Below are 23712 nucleotides of genomic sequence, written 5' to 3'. Positions count from 1 at the left end.
ACGCGTTTCGGCCGAGCAGCGGCCTTTCTCAATGTGTATTAATCTGACAAGACGAGTGCCATATTGGGAACTCCTTAAATACCCTGTGTGTATTTGCTGACAGCTAATCATATCGCGCATTCAGTTCATGCCCTTCATTGGGCGAATCACACGCGATATGATGTCACCGGAGGTTTGTACTTGGTGCGGTTGGTGATTGGCTGAGAGTATGACATTGTCGACCAATCCACACCTGACATTTTTCCTTGTTTATGTCTCCGTAACACTGCTGTCTGTGATCAACACAGTTTTATGTAAGATATTTGGTTTTTGCCCAAAATCGCTCATTATACCCCAATTAGGCATGCACTTCGAAGCTTACTTGTTGTTTTTAAGTTCCGATTATAGGTAACAATTTCCTTCGAAGTGCATGCCTAATTGGGGTATAATGAGCGATTTTGGGCAAAAAACAAATATCTTACATAAAACTGTGTTGATCACAGACAGCAGTGTTACGGAGACATAAACAAGGAAAAATGTCAGGTGTGGATTGGTCGACAATGTCATACTCTCAGCCAATCACCAACCGCACCAAGTACAAACCTCTAGTGACATCATATCGCGTGTGATTCGCCCAATGAAGGGCGTGAACTGAATGCGCGATATGATTGGCTGTCAGCAAATACATACAGGGTATTTAAGGAGTCCCCAATATGGCACTCGTCTTGTCAGCTTAATACACATTGAGAAAGGCCGCTGCTCGGCCGAAACGCGTTTGTGTGCTAGTGTGAATGTGTTGATTTTAAAATTATTATATTGTTACTCTACCTCAGTAGTTGTTAGTTTGCAGCAGATTAGAAACATAGTTTTTGACCATCCCTGTCACCTGAAGCCGGAGTATCCAGTTACCGGCCAGGAATACAGGGGGGTGGTTGGAGCTGTGTTTTCTTTTTCTGTGTGCTGCATTATTTGATTCTGTGGAGCCTTACAGATATATTAGAATTACTTCATGATTGTAATGTTTATTACAATTTTAATAGTGGTTAATAAAATAACGTTTTTAAGTAAATTACTTTATTCTCAATAGTTGAATACTTTTCAATAATATTACAGGACTAATTGGAATGAGTGCTACTTAACCCCTTCTTGTCCCATTCCCCCTTTCCTCATTTTTTGAAGTAGGTGGGGCTATCACAATCTCTTTTTTTAACTGCACCCGATTCATGGTAAAATCATTTACATGTGTATTTATTTGTGATTGGTTGAGGGATAGGAAAATCAGTGAAAAAAACATAAAATAATATCCATATTTGACAACAATTCTTCTCATATATTTATTACTCAGCTTCCTGTTTGTGTTCTATTAGCTGCAACATTTTGTGCTTTATGCAAAAAAAAAAAAATAATAAAAAACAAAATATAAAAAATAAGCAGAAATAAAACAACCACCATAAAATTTGATTCATTTTTAAAATATACAATATTCTGATTTCACAGAGAGACGACTTAAATGATTTTGGCGAACATCTGCATGCTGTTACCCATGTCTAAAATCACTTAGGGATAAAAATAACAGTTATAAACAACAAACATAAAATGATTACAGCAAATACAGTTATCCAATATCGATTTTTACAAAATGTCACACATTTTTACTCTTAGCTTTCTCATACAGTATATTTGGGTAGCAGCAAATTTGTATTAGATTGGTACAACAAAGATCTATAGGCACTTACATCAACAAAACAGCAGCTAGAGTTTGCTTTTATTGTTATTACAGTCATTTGACCTTGATAGATCATCTGGCAACTATATGAACACAAAACTACTCATTTGAAATAAGATGATTGCTATATGTCAGATAATGTGCTTTACTTCCCTATATTTATTATGAGGGGAGAGAGAGGGACTATCCTGCCTTGGGTTGTATCAGGTGATCACTGTTGTTATTGTAATCCCCTGATAATCATCCCCCAGAAATCTCTTCTTTCAGAAAAGTGGTCACTTGCTTCATTTTAGTTCTTAAAGGGACACTCAAGTCAAATTAAACGTTCATGATTCAGATAGAACATGCAATTTTAAAGAACTTTCCAATTTACTTCCATTTACAAAATGTCCATTGCCTTTTTATATTTACACTTTTTGATTCTCCAGCTCCTACTGAGCATGTGCAAGAATTTACAGAATACACACATATATGCATTTGTGATTGGCTGATGGCTGTCACATGATACAGGAGGAGTGGAAATAGACATAACTTTGAAATTTGATAGAAAAAAATCTACGACTCATTTGAAGTTCAGATATAGGGGTAGATTTATCAAGCAGTGGATTCTGCAAGCTACCCCCAAAGTATCCACTGCTCCTTAACTCATCCACCACCTCTGAGGTGGCGGACTGCAATCACCCCGATCGGATTGGACGCGAATATGCAGGGGGCGGCATTGCACAAGCATTTCACAAGAAATGCTTGTGCAATGTTAAACTGTCGGAAATTTATCGATGTCGGGCGGACATGATCCGGTACAGTGGATCATATCTGCCCGACATTTGATAAATCTACCCGATAGGATTCTTGGACCCAGGCAGCACTGTGTCTTCAGCCAGCCCTGCCCTGTAGACATGTCTAAACCCACAGTACCCACATGACGTCACCATGCCAACCATATATGGGACTATGATACAGCTAACACCCACTTACATTGTACTTCTCCCCTTTGTTCCAAAAATCTCCCCTTTAATGTGTTCCCAATGATCCATTTTACTTGCTGGAGCGTACTAATATTATTATTAATTTTATGTTTACAAATACTTCTTTACCTTTATTGTCATTTGAAACATCTACCTTTTTCCCGCTGAAACTGCTACCTATATTAAAAATTTCAACACTGTAATATTGGCTATAGAAAAGAATGCAACAAAGAGGTAGCAGCAGAAATCACCCTCTAGTGGGGGGAGGGGAAAGAAGGAGCCCAGCCTATTAAAAAGGGTGTTCTTGAAGAAGTTTTGAACAGAACTCTGATTCTAAAAAGATCCCTGAGCTGGTGATATTCTATAAGAATACGTTCCACCCCTTCTATTTCCATGGTGGAATGATATAAAGCCACTTTTTACCCTGAAAACATGGTGTCTCACTAAGGTGCGTATACTGCATTTTCGTATGGGAAGGAGATGTATATTTTACAAAAGAAGACAAGAAAATTTGCAATTTTAAAATCTTACAAAACTAATAATTGAACAATTCACACAAAAATGCACAGAAAAAAAATCTGTTGTTAAGGTGCATAAAAATTGTTCATCAACAATTGTATTTTATTAAAAATGTAACATTTTTAGGAAAATTAGACAGGAATAATTCATATTAACTATGCACAGCATACATAAAAAAAAAAAAAGCATTTGTACTTAAAGGAACAGTATACACCAATTTTCATATAACTGCATGTAATAGACACTACTATAAAGAATAAGATGCACAGATACTGATATAAAAATCCAGTATAAAACTGTTTAAAAACTTACTTAGAAGCTCTCAGTTTAGCTCTGTTGAAAAGGTAGCTGGAAAGCCCACTGCAAGTGGGAAAGAAGACACTCCCCCCTCCCCCCTCATCTGCATATGAAAAAGACCCTTTACACAAACAGGAGCAAGCTGGAGTAGGTATCAGACGGTATTCTCCTAAAACTTTGGGGCTTGGTTAGGAGTCTGAAATTAAATCAATGCTATTTAAAAATAAGCAAAAATATACATTTAAAAAAAAAAAACTTTATGGGCTATATAAATAGCTCATCTACAAAACATTTATGCAAAGAAAAAATGAGTGTATAATATCCCTTTAAATGTAGAAAATACAAAGTGTACTAAAATAGGCTGAACGTGGGCGTTTCATGAGCGTATATTTTTTATCGCAAGTTAAAAAGTGGCGAGTTTTCACCAAAATACTCAAAACACTAATTATTCTGAAAGAAAACCCTGTGCATATGAAAATTACAGTCAATTTAAGGTACAGTGCACTAAAAACAGCATCATTTGATTTGTATTAAGAGTAATATTCAGTAGGTAAGTAAATTGCTCAATGCTTAAAGGGACATGAAAGCCAAACATTTTCTTTCATGATTCAGATAGGGAATACAATTTTAAACAACTTTCCAATTTACTTTTATTGTTTAATTTGCTTCCATCTCTTGTTATCATTTGCTAAAATGTTTTTGTAGGCAAGCTCAGGAGCAGCAGAGAACCTAGGTTCTAGCTGTTGATTGGTGGCTGCATATATATATATATATATATATATATATACATATATATATACATATATATATATATATATATATATATATATATATATATATAGTGATTTGCTCACCCATGTGTTCAGTTAGAAACCATTAGTGCATTGCTGCTCTTTCAACAAATGATTCCAAGAGAATGAAACATTAGATAGTAGAAGTAAATTAGAAAGATGTTTAAAATTGTATTCTCTATCTGAATCATGAAAACACTTTTTGGGGTTTCATGTCCCTTTAAGTGATAACTAGTACTCTGATATTGCAATTGACTGCAGAGTGGGTTTATTACTCTATTGAATGGAGCATTAATAATATCTAAACATATGTTACCTCTTTACAAACTGTGAGTTTTGCAATTGTAAAGAACTGAATACGTTAGTGAATCACTGTAATTTACAATCCACTAGTTCAACTTTCATTTTATTCTATGCTCTTTTCTCTGTACTCTCTATTTTCTCTTCTCATTATTTCATATGGGATATTTAAAGTTTCCCTCAACACAGGGAGAGGGGAGATCTTTAGACCCCTACAACTGAATCTCTCCTGATATTTCCTTTCCACTTGCTTACTGACTGACACCATTTAAATTCATATTTTTACTTTAGTCTAGCACACAAGCCGTTATCATGCCTACGGCTTGTTGATCAGACCCAATATATTTAAGAAACTCATGATTATTAAAAAGTATGAAGCATACACAAATATTTTTTACATTTATTATCATGATGCAAAACTTTCGTACAGAATCCATTCAGGATAGAGTTCATGTACAGAAGCTCTACAATAGGACAACTATCTCAACTATATCAAATAACATAAACCACAAATCACATGCTATTAAACATGGACATAAAACATTACTTACCAATGTGTATATGCGCATGACTGATTGAATTGGATTCTGCAAGCCTCATTGACTTTTGCAAGTAAACACAAGAGCCCTGTTCTCCTGTATTCCACCTTTTCACAAGCTAACTACATCCATTAGCCACTTACAAGTGGGACCCTAAACCCCTTCATCGTTTATGTAATTGTCTTTTTACCATGACATCATGCACCTGTTTTTAGCTCTGCGGAGTATTTTGGCACTCTACAAATAAATAATAATACTAATTGTGACACATATATTCACAAACACAGGTTGAGATAGCAGATTCTCTTTACATAAACCAGTAGCCAGTAATCATGTTTAATGACACAATGGATGAACTTCTTATAAATCCAAATTAGTATGACCTGCCAACAATGTGCAAACAGTGCAAAGATATATCTAGATAACTGGTTTTCAAACCAGTCCTCAGGCCTCGCTAACAAGCCAGATTTTGAAGAAATCTGAACTAGAGCACAGGGGAAAAAATCAGCTGATTATGGTTATTTTACCTGCTCTCACCCAATGTAATCCTGAAAATCTGGACTGTTAGGGAAACAGGAGGACAGGTTTGAAAACCAGTGAACTATCTATCTATTTCTATCTATTTATCATCTATCTATCTAACTTTGCCATCTGTCTGCCTATCTCTAGGTATAGATAGATAGATAGATAGATAGATAGATAGAAAGCTATAAATAGATGTATAAGTACCTTCAATTTTTAAGGTTAAAATCAACCATATCCATCTATCTATCTATCTATCTATCTATCTATCATCTATCTACAGGGAGTGCAGAATTATTAGGCAAGTTGTATTTTTGAGGATTAATTTTATTATTGAACAACAACCATGTTCTCAATGAACCCAAAAAACTCATTAATATCAAAGCTGAATAGTTTTGGAAGTAGTTTTTAGTTTGTTTTTAGTTATAGCTATTTTAGGGGGATATCTGTGTATGCAGGTGACTATTACTGTGCATAATTATTAGGCAACTTAACAAAAAACAAATATATACCCATTTCAATTATTTCTTTTTACCAGTGAAACCAATATAACATCTCAACATTCACAAATATACATTTCTGACATTCAAAAACAAAACAAAAACAAATCAGTGACCAATATAGACACCTTTCTTTGCAAGGACACTCAAAAGCCTGCCATCCATGGATTCTGTCAGTGTTTTGATCTGTTCACCATCAACATTGCGTGCAGCAGCAACCACAGCCTCCCAGACACTGTTCAGAGAGGTGTACTGTTTTCCCTCCTTGTAAATCTCACATTTGATGATGGACCACAGGTTCTCAATGGGGTTCAGATCAGGTGAACAAGGAGGCCATGTCATTAGATTTTCTTCTTTTATACCCTTTCTTGCCAGCCACGCTGTGGAGTACTTGGACGCGTGTGATGGAGCATTGTCCTGCATGAAAATCATGTTTTTCTTGAAGGATGCAGACTTCTTCCTGTACTACTGCTTGAAGAAGGTGTCTTCCAGAAACTGGCAGTAGGACTGGGAGTTGAGCTTGACTCCATCCTCAACCCGAAAAGGCCCCACAAGCTCATCTTTGATGATACCAGCCCAAACCAGCACTCCACCTCCACCTTGCTGGCGTCTGAGTCGGACTGGAGCTCTGCCCTTTACCAATCCAGCCACGGGCCCATCCATCTGGCCCATCAAGACTCACTCTCATTTCATCAGTCCATAAAACCTTAGAAAAATCAGTCTTGAGATATTTCTTGGCCCAGTCTTGACGTTTCAGCTTGTGTGTCTTGTTCAGTGGTGGTCGTCTTTCAGCCTTTCTTACCTTGGCCATGTCTCTGAGTATTGCACACCTTGTGCTTTTGGGCACTCCAGTGATGTTGCAGCTCTGAAATATGGCCAAACTGGTGGCAAGTGGCATCTTGGCAGCTGCACGCTTGACTTTTCTCAGTTCATGGGCAGTTATTTTGCGCCTTGGTTTTTCCACACGCTTCTTGCGACCCTGTTGACTATTTTGAATGAAACGCTTGATTGTTCGATGATCACGCTTCAGAAGCTTTGCAATTTTAAGAGTGCTGCATCCCTCTGCAAGATATCTCACTATTTTTGACTTTTCTGAGCTTTTCAAGTCCTTCTTTTGACCCATTTTGCCAAAGGAAAGGAAGTTGCCTAATAATTATGCACACCTGATATAGGGTGTTGATGTGATTAGACCACACCCCTTTTCATTACAGAGATGCACATCACCTAATATGCTTAATTGGTAGTAGGCTTTCGAGCCTATACAGCTTGGAGTAAGACAACATGCATAAAGAGGATGATGTGGTCAAAATACTCATTTGCCTAATAATTCTGCACTCCCTGTATTTATCTATCTATCTATCTATCTATCATCTATCTATCTATCTATCTATCTATCTATCTATCTATCTATCTATCTATCTATCTATCTGTCTGTCTGTCTGTCTGTCTGTCTATCTGTCTGTCTGTCTGTCTATCTATCTATCTATCTATCTATTTATCTATCTATCTAACTCTGCCATCTGTCTAGATATAGATATATATAGATAGATATAAATAGATGTTTAAGTACCTTCAAATTTTAAGGTTAGGACCAAACATATTTATCATCTATCTATTTAATATCTATCTATCTTTCTATCTATCTACGTATCTATCTACATATGTATCTATCTATGAATCTATCTATCTATCTACCTCTGACATCTGTCTGCCTATCTCTAGATAAAGATAGATAGATAGATAGATAGATAGATAGATAGATAGATAGCTATAAATAGATGTATAAGTATCTTCAATTTTTAAGGTTAGGATCGACCATGATATACAACTTTTTTTGTTTAAATAACTGGGATTATTATAATAGATAATTGAATGCTTTTTAAATTTAGCCCTATTTGTTTTGTGGCTATAGGTTCACATGCAAATTAAATTTAGTAGCCTCACTCTTAACCTATTTTGGACAGTGGGGTAACTAGTAATGTATATCCTTGCCAGATACAAATATATTTGTTTAAAGGATTGTGTGTCACAAATAGGAAGAGCTGTGACTTCTAACAAAGACACAGTCATTGTATGATCTTGTAAGTACCCCGTATTAGCAGAGTGTCACTGGTGCATGTTTAAGAATAATTGCAGGCACATTGACTAGAAGAAACGCATTTTACTTTATCATGATAAAAATCTAAAAGGCCAGACCAATTAATCTTATAGCTTACTAAAAGTGCTTTTTATTTAGCCATTTAACATGCAAGAAAGATCATTGTCTTTAATGTATATAAGCAGTAGAAACATGATTTCATTTATCACGTATTATGAAATTAGTTTCTCAGTGTTCGAGCTGAAAATCATTAACACTGAGTATAATCAGAGACATACATCATTTAGTGATATTACCTCATATTATAGAGAAAAAAAACAAGCTACTTTCTCACAAATGTCTCCTAACTAAGATGTCATTTTTTTCCCCCAGTGGTGCCGACAGCTACAATCGCTGTTGTTAAACAGATCATTTTTTACCACTTGGAGTGTTCAGCTATAGAGATTTTCAGGGTTTAGGCAGCACCACAATCTTATTGGCCGCTTTCTAATTTACAGATTTCTGTTGAAACAATAAAAGTTTAGTATTAAAACATAATCTGTTCTGTTAATGTCACTCTGCTATATTTATTGGAAACAAAAATTGTCTTCACATTGTGGGGGGTAGTTATCAAGCCGTCTACTTTTCTGGCTTCGCCGGCCCAATACGCCCGCCTAAGCTCGCCTACCTTCGCCGCCGCGGACCTTGAATACGTTCGCCTAAGTTATCAAATAAAGCTGTCAAAAAGCCGCGGGGCGATGAGCAGCGGACTGTGACAGTTATCACTCATCCGATCTCGCTGCCCTTCGGCTTTTTCCCAGCTTTATTGCTAGCCTGTCACTAAGCACTCACACTAAACTGCACTGTTCTACCCCCTATACCGGCGCCCCCGGAGCCCCCCGCAACTAAATAAAGTTACTAACCCCTAAGCCGCCGCTCCTAGACCCTGCCGCAACTCTTATAAATGTATTAACCCCTAAACCGCCGCTCCCGGACACCGCTGCCACCTACAGTATACCTAGTAACCCCTATCCTGCCCCCCCTACACCGTCGCCCTCTATTATAAAATTATTAACCCCTATCCTGCTGATCCCGCACCTCTCCACAACTAAATAAATAGTTTAACCCCTAAACCGCCGCTCCATGAACCCGCCGCAACCTATATTAAACCTATTAACCCCTATCCTGCCCCCCCCTACACCGTCGCCACCTATAATAAATTTATTAACCCCTATCCTGCCCCCCACTACGCCGCAGCCACTGTAATAAAATTATTAACCCCTAAACCTAAGTCTAACCCTAACGCCCCCCTAACTTAAATATTAATTAAATAAATCTAAATAAATTAACTCTTATTAACTAAATGAATCCTATTTAAAACTAAATACTTACCTTTAAAATAAACCCTAATATAGCTACAATATAAATAAGAATTATATTCTAGCTATCTTAGGATTTATATTTATTTGACAGGTAACTTTCAATTTATTTTAGCTAGTTAGAATAGTTATTAAATAGTTATTAACTATTTTTTTTTTTTTTATTTTTTTTTTTAACATTTTAAGTTTTTATTGAAAGTCAAAAAGAGAAGTGTACAAAAATCGTGGAGACGCAGCTCCAAACCAGTAGCACAGAGTCTGCAATAGAATAACAGGATAGTGCGTGCATCCAGGATATACAAGAACTTTTTCAACTATTACATATTGATGCATACAAATCTAACTTGTCGAGCCTTGATTCATGACTGACAAGTCTAAAAGTATAGGGGGGGGGGAGTTAGATTGGCTGAGTGTAGAGAGCCTCTCGAAGAGGGAGGAAAGAGGGAGGGGAAGGGGTGGGTAGGTGGGAGGGGGGGAAGGTGGTAGGGGAGAAGGCAAAATTGGGGATTGGGGGCCAACCACATGAGGTCGCAAGTAAGCTGGGAAGGTGACTGTCATAGGGGGGAAGCAGTCAGGGGACTATGTGTCTTGGGATGTTGCGTTGGGTTTCCAATCTGTGTTATAAGACTCCTTCCAATCAGCCCAAATCAATTCAAAAAGGTCAGATTTATTTAGCTTGTAAAAGATATCTTTTTCCATTGTGTAAACGTATGCCATATTGTTACAGATCATCGCCCAACTTGGGGTCCGTTCCTTTTTCCAGGAGCATGCAATAGAGTATTTAGTGGTCATGAATAAGTAAATGCAAATATATGCTTGATTCTTGGGGAGGGAATGTAGATTTAGATGAAGGAGGGCTGAGGTAAGCAGCCTGGGGAGCCTAATACCGATATTCTGTAATACCGAAAAACACTTTTGCCAAAGAGGCTGGATCACGGGGCATTCCCACCATATGTGGAGGGCGTTACCCCTGTGGCCACAGTTCCGCCAGCAATTGGGGGACGCTTGCGGGAATATTTTCGCTAACCTAGTAGGCGTATAGTACCAGTGAGAAAGGAGTTTGAAATAAGTTTCGTACAACGTTGTGCAATGGATAGCTTTCTGGGTCAGGGAGAAAGCTCGTTCCCACTCCTCAGGGGTAGCTTGTCTCCCCGTCAGCGTTTCCCATCGGGACAGGTGGTTAGGGGATTCTGGGCACTGCGATCCGCCTAAAAGCACATAATGGAAAGAGAGGGGCTTACATAACCTATCTCCCCTTGCCCATACGGACTCCCAAAGAGTTAGTGGTCTGTCCAGGTTGGGTTTAAAACCCCAACTGTATAGGAAACTCTTGATCCTCTGGTATTCAAAGGGCAGATATGACGGGACCTGGTCCTCGACACTGATCTGGGATAGTTGTTTGAATGAGTCTCGAGGGGACGTGGACCAAAGGTCAGATACACTATTGACTCCAAGTTGGGCCCATTTATTAGGATGGGAGTCTTGTAGACCCGAAAGAAGAACCGCGATAGACGCGACTGTGGAGGGGTGTGGGGCCACACGAGGATGGTGCCGTATTTTATCCCAAAAGCCAAGGCATTCAGAGACGATAGGGTTGATTAGGGCTAATTCCCTACGACAATGTGGCGGGGTCCAGATTAGGTCCCGCAGTGTGATTTGAAAGGGCAGCGAGGCCTGTTCTAAGGATTTCCATTTGGTATCCGACAGCTTTACCCCCCATTGGGCAACATGGGTTAGCATTGCGCCCTCATAATACCGTACCACTGACGGAGAAGCTATGCCCCCCAGTGATTTAGGAAGTTGAAGTACTCTGTGTGCGACTCTAGGGGGTTTATCCATCCAAATGAATTTGGTGAACCCGCTTTGGAATTGAAGAAGCAGATGCCTCGGTATTTTAACGGGCAGGCAGCGGAATAGATACGTCAGCCTGGGGAGGAAAGACATTTTCAATGCCGTGATCCTCCCCAGCCAAGATACATGTTGGAGGTTCCAGTCCTTCCGGAGGGAACGGAGCGATGTTAAAAGGGGAAGATAGTTATCTTTGATAGTTTGAGGAAGGCTGCTAGAAATCCTGACACCCAAGTGTAGAACAGATTGTTCAGTCCAATTAAATTTATAAGCCTCTTTGAGGGAGGCTAACTGTGTCTTTGTAAACCCTTGCGTGTATACTTGCGTTTTTGACAAGTTTAATCTGTAATAAGAATGGGCCCCGAAGGTGGTGAGTATATCGAGGAGTCTGGGTATTTCCTGCTCAGGCTGTGACAAGAAAAGAGTTACATCGTCGGCAAAAAGTGCAATTTTGTGCAGAGTGCCCGACAGGGTGACACCTTTAATTTGGAGGTCAGTTCTAATCTGCTCAGCCAGGGGTTCAATTGAGAGGGCAAACAAGAGTGGCGAGAGGGGACACCCCTGTCTGGTACCATTTGTAATGGAGAAAATAGAGGAGTGAAAGCCCAAGCCACTCACAGATGCAGTAGGAGTGGAATAGAGGGCCTGAACGGCCGCTATGAAATCGGGGGGAAAATGAAATCTCTTAAGGTATTGCCATCTAACCCGGTCGAACGCCTTCTCGGCGTCAAGCAAAATGACCGCGAGAGGCCTACGAAGTCGTGAGGCATAAGTGAGTATGTTAAGGAGGCGCCTTGTGTTATCTGGGCCCTCTCGAAGGGGGACAAAACCCACCTGATCCGGATCTATAAGGGAAGGAAGAAAATTAGCGAGACGATTAGCTAGAATCTTTGAATAGAACTTGATGTCCGTGTTTATCAAAGAGATAGGCCTGTAACTCCCGCAAAGCGACGGGTCCTTGTCGGGTTTGAGGATGGTAACAATATTGGCTTCGAGGAATTCACTCATAAAGTGGCCCTCCTCCCTAGCCAAGTTGTAGAATTTTAGTAACAACGGGGCAAGTTCCTGGGCATAAGCCTTATAGAAATGAGCCGGGTAACCGTCTGGGCCAGGGGACTTAAAAGACTTCGCGTTCTTAATAACTCTCAAGACTTCCGGAAGAGAGAAGGGTGAACTTAGGGCGTCACGCTGTTCTGGGGCTAGCATGGGAAGCGACAGGGTCTTAAGGTAGGTCTCCACAACCTCCTGAGAGGAAGACCTAGGAGACTCGGCAGTGGCTATATTATAGAGCTTGGCATAATATTCGGCAAACGCGTCTCCTATCTGAGACGGGATCTGGAGAAGAGAGCCTGATGAGCGCATGGAATGAATCCGGGATGCTCCCAATCTATTCCTAATCTTGTTTGCCAACAGGGTATCAGCTTTATTTCCTTTATAGTAAAATAGGTGTTTAAGCTTGGTGAGATTAATTTGGGTTCTGCGCAGTTCAATCCTGGAAATGTGGTCTTTAATCTCAATAATTTGAGATGTGGTCTCAGCTGTGACTGCACTTCTATTGCATGCTTCTAGTTGTCGTAATTTAATATGGGCTTGCGAGAGGGAAAGGCCTGCCTGCTTTCTAAGATGTGATTGTTTAGTGATAATAATACCTCTAATGGTAGCTTTAGCCGCCCCCCATAATATGTCATCTCTGACCGTTAGGTTGTCGTTAGTTTGAGTAAAGTGGGTGATATCCCTACGGAGTTCCTCTCTAAAAGGTATGTCCTCTAATATCTGGTGGGGCATTCTCCATTTGGGTCTAGTGCGCGTAGTGTTGGTAGAAATAATGTCAGCCTGAACTAGGTCATGATCGGACCAGGCACAAAGGGAAATCTTGGCCATCTTAACTAAGTCTAGGGAGTCGGCTGTCGAGAAAATATAATCAAGTCTTGAGTATAGCTTGTGGGGGTGAGAAAAATAAGTATAGTCGTGATCTTTAGGGTGTAGGGCTCTCCATATATCGTACAGGCCCGAGGCAGACATTAGTTGCAGAAATCTGTGTGAGAGATGTGAAGCCGTGGAGGGTTTTGGGTCTGTAGACTTGGGTCTTCTGTCCAATAGATGGTCCCAGACCATGTTAAAGTCACCCGCTATGAGGACTCTCCCCTGTTGGACTTGTGAAAGGGCATGGAGAACATGTTTAAGATATCGCAGCTGCTTAGCATTCGGGAGATAAACGGACACTAGGGTATAGGTAACATGGTTTATTTTACAGATAAGAATAACAAATCTTGCCTGGGGATCTCTAATAACTTGAACTTTTTCAAAGGCCAGACGCTTGTGCAACAATATCGCAACTCCTCTTGCTTTTTTAGTATAAGAAGCAGTCTCAATATGGGTATAGGCCTTGGAAATGAGCCTGGAAGGCTCCTTGTCCAACCAATGGGTCTCCTGAAGGAATACCACATCTGGGTTATGGTATTTCAACGTCCTAAGTAACTGGCTACGTTTATGAGGCGAGTTGAGACCTCTAACATTATGTGTCGAAAGCCTAATAGTGGACATAGCCGATGGGAAGGGTGGGAATGCAGAGCGCAATGGGGAGACTAGATTGTGTTGTGGGGTGGGGGGAGGACAGGGGATAAGAACGGGAGGGAGGGGTGGGGAAGAAAGAGCACTAAGAGTAGTGCTCAAAAGTGTGGTGGAAATAGTCCACCTCAAGGAGTCCTAGAGTGGACTTCTATGTGGGGGCGGAGCAATTAGGAAAATTAAACCAGTTTACACAAAGTTAGGAGCATTATCAACAACAACAGCCCCGCTCTGCGATAAATAAGCATTAAGATATGAACTAACATTAAAGATGAACTACATAATTTGCAGTAGAACAATAATATAATAACCAGCAGAAGAAATTTGAACAAGACATAAACAACAGGTGTTGCAAACACATACCAGTGAACCTAAGAAACAAAGAGCCACCGGGTGGCTATAATTTAGTAGTAACATTTGTCCCATAAGATGTCTGAAGAGGGCTAGCCCCAGGAATTAAGAAATGGCTGTGGCCTGGGGTATTTTTGCTCTCTTGGCTCTTTGGTCATTGACAGTCCACTCTGGAGCGGAAGCCCGTAACTTAGGATAGGGCGGGTCCCGTTGGGGAGGTGGCTCTGGTCGAAGACCCCAGTTGGTGAGAAGGGTTAGGCCCTGGGACAGAGTTGTGGCCACAAAGGTTTGATTGTCCTTGGTGATGATGAGGCGAGTTGGGAATCCCCATCTGTACTTAATGTTGTTTTTTCGTAGAGTGATAGTGACAGATTGATAGTGACGTCTCTGTTGTAGGGTATAAGCCGAGAGGTCAGAAAGGAGCTGAACATCTTTGAATTTCTCGTTCATAGATGGTTTCTTGAAGGCAGCCTGCATCAGTCTATCCTTAAAAAGAAAACTGTGAAAGCATACTATTACGTCCCACGGTTTATCTTGAGCCATGTTTCTAGAGCGCAGTGCCCTGTGTGCCCGCTCCATGGTGGTGGTCAAGCCCTCGGGGCTACCAATCAACGATTGAAACAGTTCCCTCAAGAAGTCTTGCAAGTCGGATGGCGCTACCGATTCCGGAATCCCACGGAATCTGATGTTATTGCGCCTGGATCGGTCCTCTACCTCTGCCACTTTGAGTTCCAGTTGAGAGATTTGGTCAGCCAGACTTTCTGAGTAGGCTAAAAGATTAGATTGATCCACCACCACATCATCTTGTTTCCTTTCTAAGGCATCTACTCTCTCCCCAATCTCCGAGATCTCTTTTTTAAGCTCTGCTGAGCTTCGCTGAATTTCCTGTGTGATGAATTTAGTCTGTGAGGCTAGCAATTTCTTTAGAGATTTCTCAGTAATGTAGTGTTGTGAGGCAGACGCGGATTGGATACTAGATTGGGACTCTTCATCTTGTGAGTCAGGGTCACTTAGCTCTCCTTGGGGTTCCATATCTGGGCCCTTAGATTGCTGCGAGAAGTGGTCGTAGACAGTTTTCTTAGATTTTGATGCTGATTTAAGAGGCTTCCTGCCCAAGTGCGGCATATTGTAAAGAATATGTAAAGGCAAGACACCCTAAGCCCATTAAACTCAGAATATGTTTGCAAAGGGCTGTATTCTTCTGCTGAAAAGAAAGGGGGTTAGTAAATCATATCATAAAGAAAAGTTAATCATTACTTTAGATACTGCAGAGCGGGGCTGAATACCATATAAATTATAGCATTCACTTATTAGGAACATACACTTGCATACAGTAACTCAACTCTGGTCCCTCACCTCAGGGATGTTGGGGATACGACCCGAAGGAAGGGGGAGGGGAATTGGAAGTGACCCACCCGGACAGGCCGAGTGGGAGCGGAGAGGTGAGGGAGAGACAAATAGTGGTAGTGAGGTCAGATAAACAGCCTAGAAATACGGTAAATACCAATCCAATTGAACTGAGATGACCCTCAAAATATTACTCTACAGCTTGCGATTACCTATTCAATGCAGGGCACAAAATGAATGAGTGAGTGGTAGTGCTGCGGGGGAGGGGCCTAAACTATACACTATCCCGCGGTAGGAGGTAAGTAGAACAAAATATAGGGGGAAGCTTGTACGTAGAAATAAGGATGAGAGGCCAGGCAGGCAAAACATGCATATGACAAGTCTGCGCGCTTTGGATAGCAACCACAGTACCCTAAGGATGGCACTACCTGACTGGCTACCCCTGGGCTTACCAAACCTCCTCTTGACTCAGGGAGAAGGGATACGACCCGGAGGAAGGGGAAAGGGGAGGTGGAAGTGACCAGCCTAGACTCGCTAGGCCGGAAAGGGGGAGTCTTGAGGGGTTAACACTTAAGTATACACTGGACTAGATGATAACCGTAACCGTTACTGTAGAGAAAGCCTGCAAAGAATAAATAGGGGGTTAGATAAACAGTAAAACAATGAAGCACTCCCCTTAGGTTAAGCGGCAGACATTATATACTGTACAGTGAAATAGCATATGCCAAAATACCTGCAGAGAGAAGCACAAGTTAGGAAATAAACACTACACTCTGTATTGTGAGTTTACAGAGACACCTGAGCTGACGCAGCAGCTGGAGATATACGCTAAATAACACAAAGGCCGTGCTTAGTGTATCATGAAGAGTCAGTTCCACAGATACCACTGCCTACTGGCACTGACAGTGGGATTATGAGGAACCGAACAGAAGTTCACCAGTGGCAGTTAGTATGGGCAAAAAAAAAACAATTTGTGCAAGGTGTATAGGGCTTTCCATAAACTGTAATCCGTTTGTGCACAGAGATTATAGGTCCCTCCTATAGCAAAGTGATTAACTATTTAATAACTACCTAGCTAAAAGAAATACAAAATTACCTGTAAAATAAATCCTAACCTAACATAAACTAACTAAAGTACAAAAAATAAAAAAAGCTAAGTTACAAAAAATAAAAAAATAAGTTACAAACATGTTAAAAATATTACAACAATTTTAAGCTACTTACACCTAATCTAAGCCCCCTAATAAAATAACAAACCCCCCAAAATAAGAAAAATCCCTACCCTATTCTAAATTAAATAAATTTCAAAGCTCTTTTACCTTACCAGCCCTTAAAAGGGCCATTTGTGGGGGCATGCCCCAAAAAGTTCAGCTCTTTTGCCTGTAAAAGAAAAATACAACCCCCCCCCAACATTAAAACCCACCACCCACATACCCCTAATCTAACCCAAACCCCCCTTACAAAAACCTAACACTAATCCCCTGAAGATCATCCTACCTTGAGTCGTCTTCACTCAGCCGAGCCACCAATGGAACTGAAGAGGACATCCGGAGCGGAAGAAGTTAATCCTCCAAGCGGCGCTGAAGAAATCTTCCATCCGATGAAGTCATCATCCAGGCGGCGCTGAAGAAAAGTCTTCGATCCGGCCGATGTCATCTTCGAAGAGGCGCTGAAGATGTCTTCTATCCGGGCGAAGTCATCTTCCAAGCCGGGACTTGAATCTTCCTTCCGCCGACGCGGAACCACCTTCTTCACCGACGGACTACGACGAATGACGGCTCCTTTAAGGGACGTCATCCAAGATGGCGTCCCCTCAATTCCGATTGGCTGATAGGATTCTATCAGCCAATCGGAATTAAGGTAGGAAAATCTGATTGGCTGATGGAATCAGCCAATCAGATTCAAGTTCAATCCGATTGGCTGATCCAATCAGCCAATCAGATTGAGCTCGCATTCTATTGGCTGATCGGAACAGCCAATAGAATGCGAGCTCAATCTGATTGGCTGATTCCATCAGCCAATCAGATTTTTCCTACCTTAATTCCGATTGGCTGATAGAATCCTATCAGCCAATCGGAATTGAGGGGACACCATCTTGGATGACGTCCCTTAAAGGAGCCGTCATTCGTCGTAGTCCGTCGGTGAAGAAGGTGGTTCCGCGTCGGCGGAAGGAAGATTCAAGACCCGGCTTGGAAGATGACTTCGCCCGGATAGAAGACCTCTTCAGCACCGCCTGGATGATGACTTCATCGGATGGAAGATTTCTTCAGCGCCGCTTGGAGGATTAACTTCTTCCGCTCCGGGTGTCCTCTTCAGTTCCATCGGTGGCTCGGCTGAGTGAAGACGACTCAAGGTAGGATGATCTTCAGGGGATTAGTGTTAGGTTTTTGTAAGGGGGGTTTGGGTTAGATTAGGGGTATGTGGGTGGTGGGTTTTAATGTTGGGGGGGGTTGTATTTTTCTTTTACAGGCAAAAGAGCTGAACTTTTTGGGGCATGCCCCCACAAATGGCCCTTTTAAGGGCTGGTAAGGTAAAAGAGCTTTGAAATTTATTTAATTTAGAATAGGGTAGGGATTTTTCTTATTTTTGGGGGGTTTGTTATTTTATTAGGGGGCTTAGATTAGGTGTAAGTAGCTTAAAATTGTTGTAATATTTTTAACATGTTTGTAACTTATTTTTTTATTTTTTGTAACTTAGCTTTTTTTATTTTTTGTACTTTAGTTAGTTTATGTAATTGTATTTAATTGTAGTTATTTGTAGGTAGTTTATTTAATTAATTTAATGATAGTGTAGTGTTAGGTTTAATTGTAACTTAGGTTAGGATTTATTTTACAGGTAAGTATTTATTTTTAAATAGGAATAATTTATTAAAGTATAGTGTAGTGTTAGGTGTAATTGTAACTTAGGTTAGGATTTATTTCACAGGTACATTTCTCTTTATTTTAGCTAGGTAAGCTATTAAATAGTTAATAACTATTTAATAGTTATTGTACATGGTTAAAATAAATTGAAAGTTACCTGTCAAATAAATATAAATCCTAAGATAGCTAGAATATAATTCTTATTTATATTGTAGCTATATTAGGGTTTATTTTAAAGGTAAGTATTTAGTTTTAAATAGGATTCATTTAGTTAATAAGAGTTAATTTATTTCGATTTATTTAATTAATATTTAAGTTAGGGGGCGTTAGGGTTAGGGTTAGGTTTAGGGGTTAATAATTTTATTACAGTGGCGGCGGCGTAGTGGGGGGCAGGATAGGGGTTAATAAATTTATTATAGGTGGCGACGGTGTAGGGGGGCAGATTAGGGGTTAATAAATTTATTATAGGTGGCGACGGTGTAGGGGGGGCAGGATAGGGGTTAATACATTTAATATAGGTTGCGGCGGGTTCAGGGAGCGGCGGTTTAGGGGTTAATACATTTATTATAGTTGCGGTGGGCTCCGGGAGCGGCAGTTTAGGGGTTAATATGTATAGAGTAGCTTGCGGTGGGCTCCGGGAGCGGCGGTTTAGGGGGTAATAACTTTATTTAGTTGCGGCGGTGTAGGGGGGGTCAGATTAGCGGTGTTTAGACTCGGGGTACATGTTAGGGTGTTAGGTGCAGTTCAAATGAATGTATATCTATCAGCGCCACAATAATACCATACAAGCTATATCTGATATAGGCGGAGTCTCCCAACCAGACTCCAAAAGTTAAGAGTAAAAAGAAATGCCAAGATACAGCGCTACACTACCCTCAGATGAGGGTTGGGTTGCTAAAGATGGTGTCCACGACTAGGAATGTGTATACATCAAGGTTAATATATAATATTGTGTTACACAAAGAATATATATAAAACCATGTGAAAAAGTACTTAAAAGGTAAAAGATTAAAAACAAAATATATATATATATAGGATGTGATATTAAAATGTATTAAACAAACATTTTATTAACATAAACTGACAGTTAAAAATACAGTTAAAAATAGATTCAACAATCTAATGGATTGCCCCATACAATGTCCAAGAAGTTATGTCCTATGTAACATACAAGTGTTTAAGTCCCATACCAAAATGTCCAAAGCAAATGTTCAAGGTTAATATCCAAAAAAATTAAAAATAAAAATGATAATATGTCCAAAGTTGGTGTAAAAATCAAAAAGGTGAAAAAATTTAAAAAATATAAAAAATATATTAAATATTTTTTGAAAAGATGAAAAAATGAATAAAAATATATAAAAAATATATGAGTTGTGATCAGCAACCCATATGGAAGGAATATAATATATGTGATAGTGAATAATTCTCGTGAGGTGTACACCTAAAAAGTGTGTATATAAAAGGGTGTGGTAAAAAATGTGTCATAAAAAATGTGTCATAAAAAAGGATTCAAAATCCTGGTGAAATAAATAAAGTCCAAATTGCTCCAAAAAAATGTGTATATAATTCCAAGTATTCCAAATGTGAGTGTATAAAGTGCTGGGTTGATGTTCCTCTTCTTAAAAGGTTATCAAATGTAATGGGATATCCTCCTGTACCTAAAAAAGTGTACAGAAAATAGACATAGTGCAATAAAATCACTTTAGAATGACAACAACAGTATTCTACTCACCAGATATATTCTGAGCTGCAATACCAGTGTATAGCCAACGCGTTTCGGTCCTCAGGGACCTTTCTCAAGACTGGTAGCAGCTGTCTGGCTTCTACACCTTAAGTGTGTTTTGATAGCCAATGGGATGGTTTGTGGAAATTGCGCCTAAAATTCGCGCCAAAAATTCGCGCCAAAAATTCGCGCAAAAAATAATAAAATATAGTAGATATACGATAGATAACAGATAGGAAGGTAACTAGATAGATAGATGGATAGATAAATAGATAGAATGATAGATAGAGATAGATAAATAGATATATGACATATAGATATATAGATCATTGATAGATAGATAGATAGATAGATATATGACAGATAGATAGAAAGATTATTGATTGCTAGATAGATAGATAAATGCGAGATGATAAATAGATAGATGGCAGATATATAGATGACAGACAGACAGACAGATAGATAGATAGATAGATAGATAAATACATAGAATACATAGATGGCATATGATACATAGATAGGCAGCTAGATAGATAGGCAGCTAGATAGACAGAGGACAGACAGATATATATAGAGACAGACAGTTAGATATATAGGCAGCTAGACAGATAGATAGATGATATAGGATAGATAGATAGATATAGATAGAAAGATAGATAACATATAGATAGATGATTGATTGATAGATAGATAGATTATACATATCTTGTGATCCTATGCCTCTCTCAGAGCAAGGCTCTGTCTTGGGCCCCTTGCTTTTCTCTCTCTATACATCCTGACTTTGAAAACTTATAGCCTCCTTTGGATTTCAGTACCACCTATATGCTGATGATACCCAAATCTATCTTTCCTCTCCTGATATCTCTCCCTCTTTACCCAACCAGATTTCTGGCTGCCTCTCTACAATTTCCTCTTGGATGTCTTCACATTACCTCCAACTCAATCTGTCCAAAACTGAGCTGCTTCTGTTCCCCCCCTCTTTGAGACATCCAACACCTGACATTTCTCTTACGGTTGGAGACTCTATTCTCAACACCTCACCCCAGGTCCGCTGTCTTGGGTCACACTAGACTCAGAACTCACATTCAACCCACATATACTGTACAAGCGCTTACCAAATCCTGCTGTTCACACTTACGCAACATTTCCAGAATTCGTCCCTTCCTTACTTAAAAAACTACAAAAATACTTATTCATTCCCTCATTTTGTCACGCATTGATTATTGCAATCTACTCCCAACTATATTTCCTCTCTCATCATGAAATATTCCCCACCCCGTCCTCTTCGATCAACCCCTGACCTACGTCTCTACACTCCTGTTATCTCTACATCCCACTCATGCCTCCAAGACTTTGCACGTGCTGCTCCTGTCCTCTGGAACTCTCTACCCCACTCCATAAGACTGTCTCCAACCTTGAATAGCTTCAGACGCTCCTTAAAAACTCACCTATTCAGAGAGGCTTACCATCTCTCCTCCATCCCTCATACGAACCAAACTAATACATGTACATGAATTGCCTGACTCACTGCTGCAAATACAACCAATGTTCTGCACCCTAAACCTATAGACTGTGAGCTCTCCGGAGCAGGGCCCTCTTCCTCCTGTACTAGATTTGTTTAGTTTTGTTATGTTTTGTATTTTATCACAAATCTTTGTCATTGTATACCCCTATCATTGTACCCAGCGCTACGGAATTTGGTGGTGCTTTACAAATAAATGATGATAATAATAATTATAGATATATATAGATAGATTATAGAGAGATAGATAGATATACAATAGATAGATAAATAGATGATAGATAGGTAGATAGATTATAGAAATAGATAGATTATAGAGAGATAGTTATACAATAGATAGATATATAGATGACAGATAGTTAGATGACAGATAGATAAATGACAGATAGTTAGACTATAGAGAGATAGATATACGATAGATAGATAAATAGATGATAGATAGATTATAGAGATAGATAGATTATAGAGATAAATATACAATATATAGATAATTGATAGATAGATAGATAGATAGATAGATGTCAGATAGCAGACAGATAGAGAGATACATAATTTATATAGAAAGAATAGACAGATGACAGATAGGTAGATAGATAGATAGCTGGCATATAGATGATAGATAAATAGATAGATGACAAATCGATATATAGATAGATAGATATAATGATAGATAGATAGTTAGATATATGACACATAGATAGAAAGATGATATATATATATATATATATATATAGAAAGATAGATAGATAGATGACAGATAGAAAGATGATAGATAGATAGATAGATAGATAGATAGATAGATAGATAGATACATGAGAGATGATAAATAGATAGATGGCAGATATATAGATGACAGACAGACAGACAGATAGACAGATAGATAGATAGATAGATAGATAGATAGATAGATACAATGATTGATTGATAGATGTATAGATAGATATATGACATATATATAGAAAGATGAGTGATAGATAGATAATAGATAGATAGAGGACAAATCGATAGATGACAGATAGAGAGATAGATATATAGATAGATATAATGATTGATAGATAGATAGATATATGACACATAGATAGAAAGATGATTGATAGATAGATAGATAGATAGATAGATAAATGAGAGATGATAAATAGATAGATGGCAGATATATAGATGACAGACAGACAGACAGATAGATAGATAGATAGATAGATAGATAGATAGATAGATAGATAGATAGATAGATAGCATATAATAAATAGATAGAAAGAATGAAAGATAGATAGGTAGATAGATATATAGATAGATAGGCAGCTAAGTAGATAGACAGCTAGATAGATAGACTGGGGGCAGATATATATATATATATATATATATATATATATATATATATATATATAGACAGATAGATATATAGATATATATATATAGGCAGCTAGATAGATAGATGAAATATGATAGATAGATAGATATAGATAGATAGATGACATATGATAGCTAGATGATAGATAGATAGATATATTATAGATATATAGATATATTATAGATAGATAGATACATAGAGTATAGAGAGATAGATATGTGTTTATAGATAGATAGATAGATATATGACAGATAGATAGAAAGATGATTGATTGATAGATAGATAGATGACAAATAGATAGATGACAGATAGAGATATATAGATAGATAGAATGATTGATATATGATACATAGAAAGATGATAGATAGATAGATAGATAGATAGATAGATAGATAGAAAGATAGATAGATAGACAACAGATAGAAAGATGATAGATAGATAGATAGATAGATAAATGAGAGATAATAAATAGCTAGATGGCAGATATATAGATGACAGACAGATGATAGATAGCATATAATAAATAGATAGATAAATAGATAGATAGATA

Source organism: Bombina bombina, chromosome 1, assembly GCF_027579735.1.
Source record: "Bombina bombina isolate aBomBom1 chromosome 1, aBomBom1.pri, whole genome shotgun sequence".
NCBI classification, from domain to species: domain Eukaryota; kingdom Metazoa; phylum Chordata; class Amphibia; order Anura; family Bombinatoridae; genus Bombina; species Bombina bombina.
Note: the sequence above shows the minus strand (reverse complement) of the source record.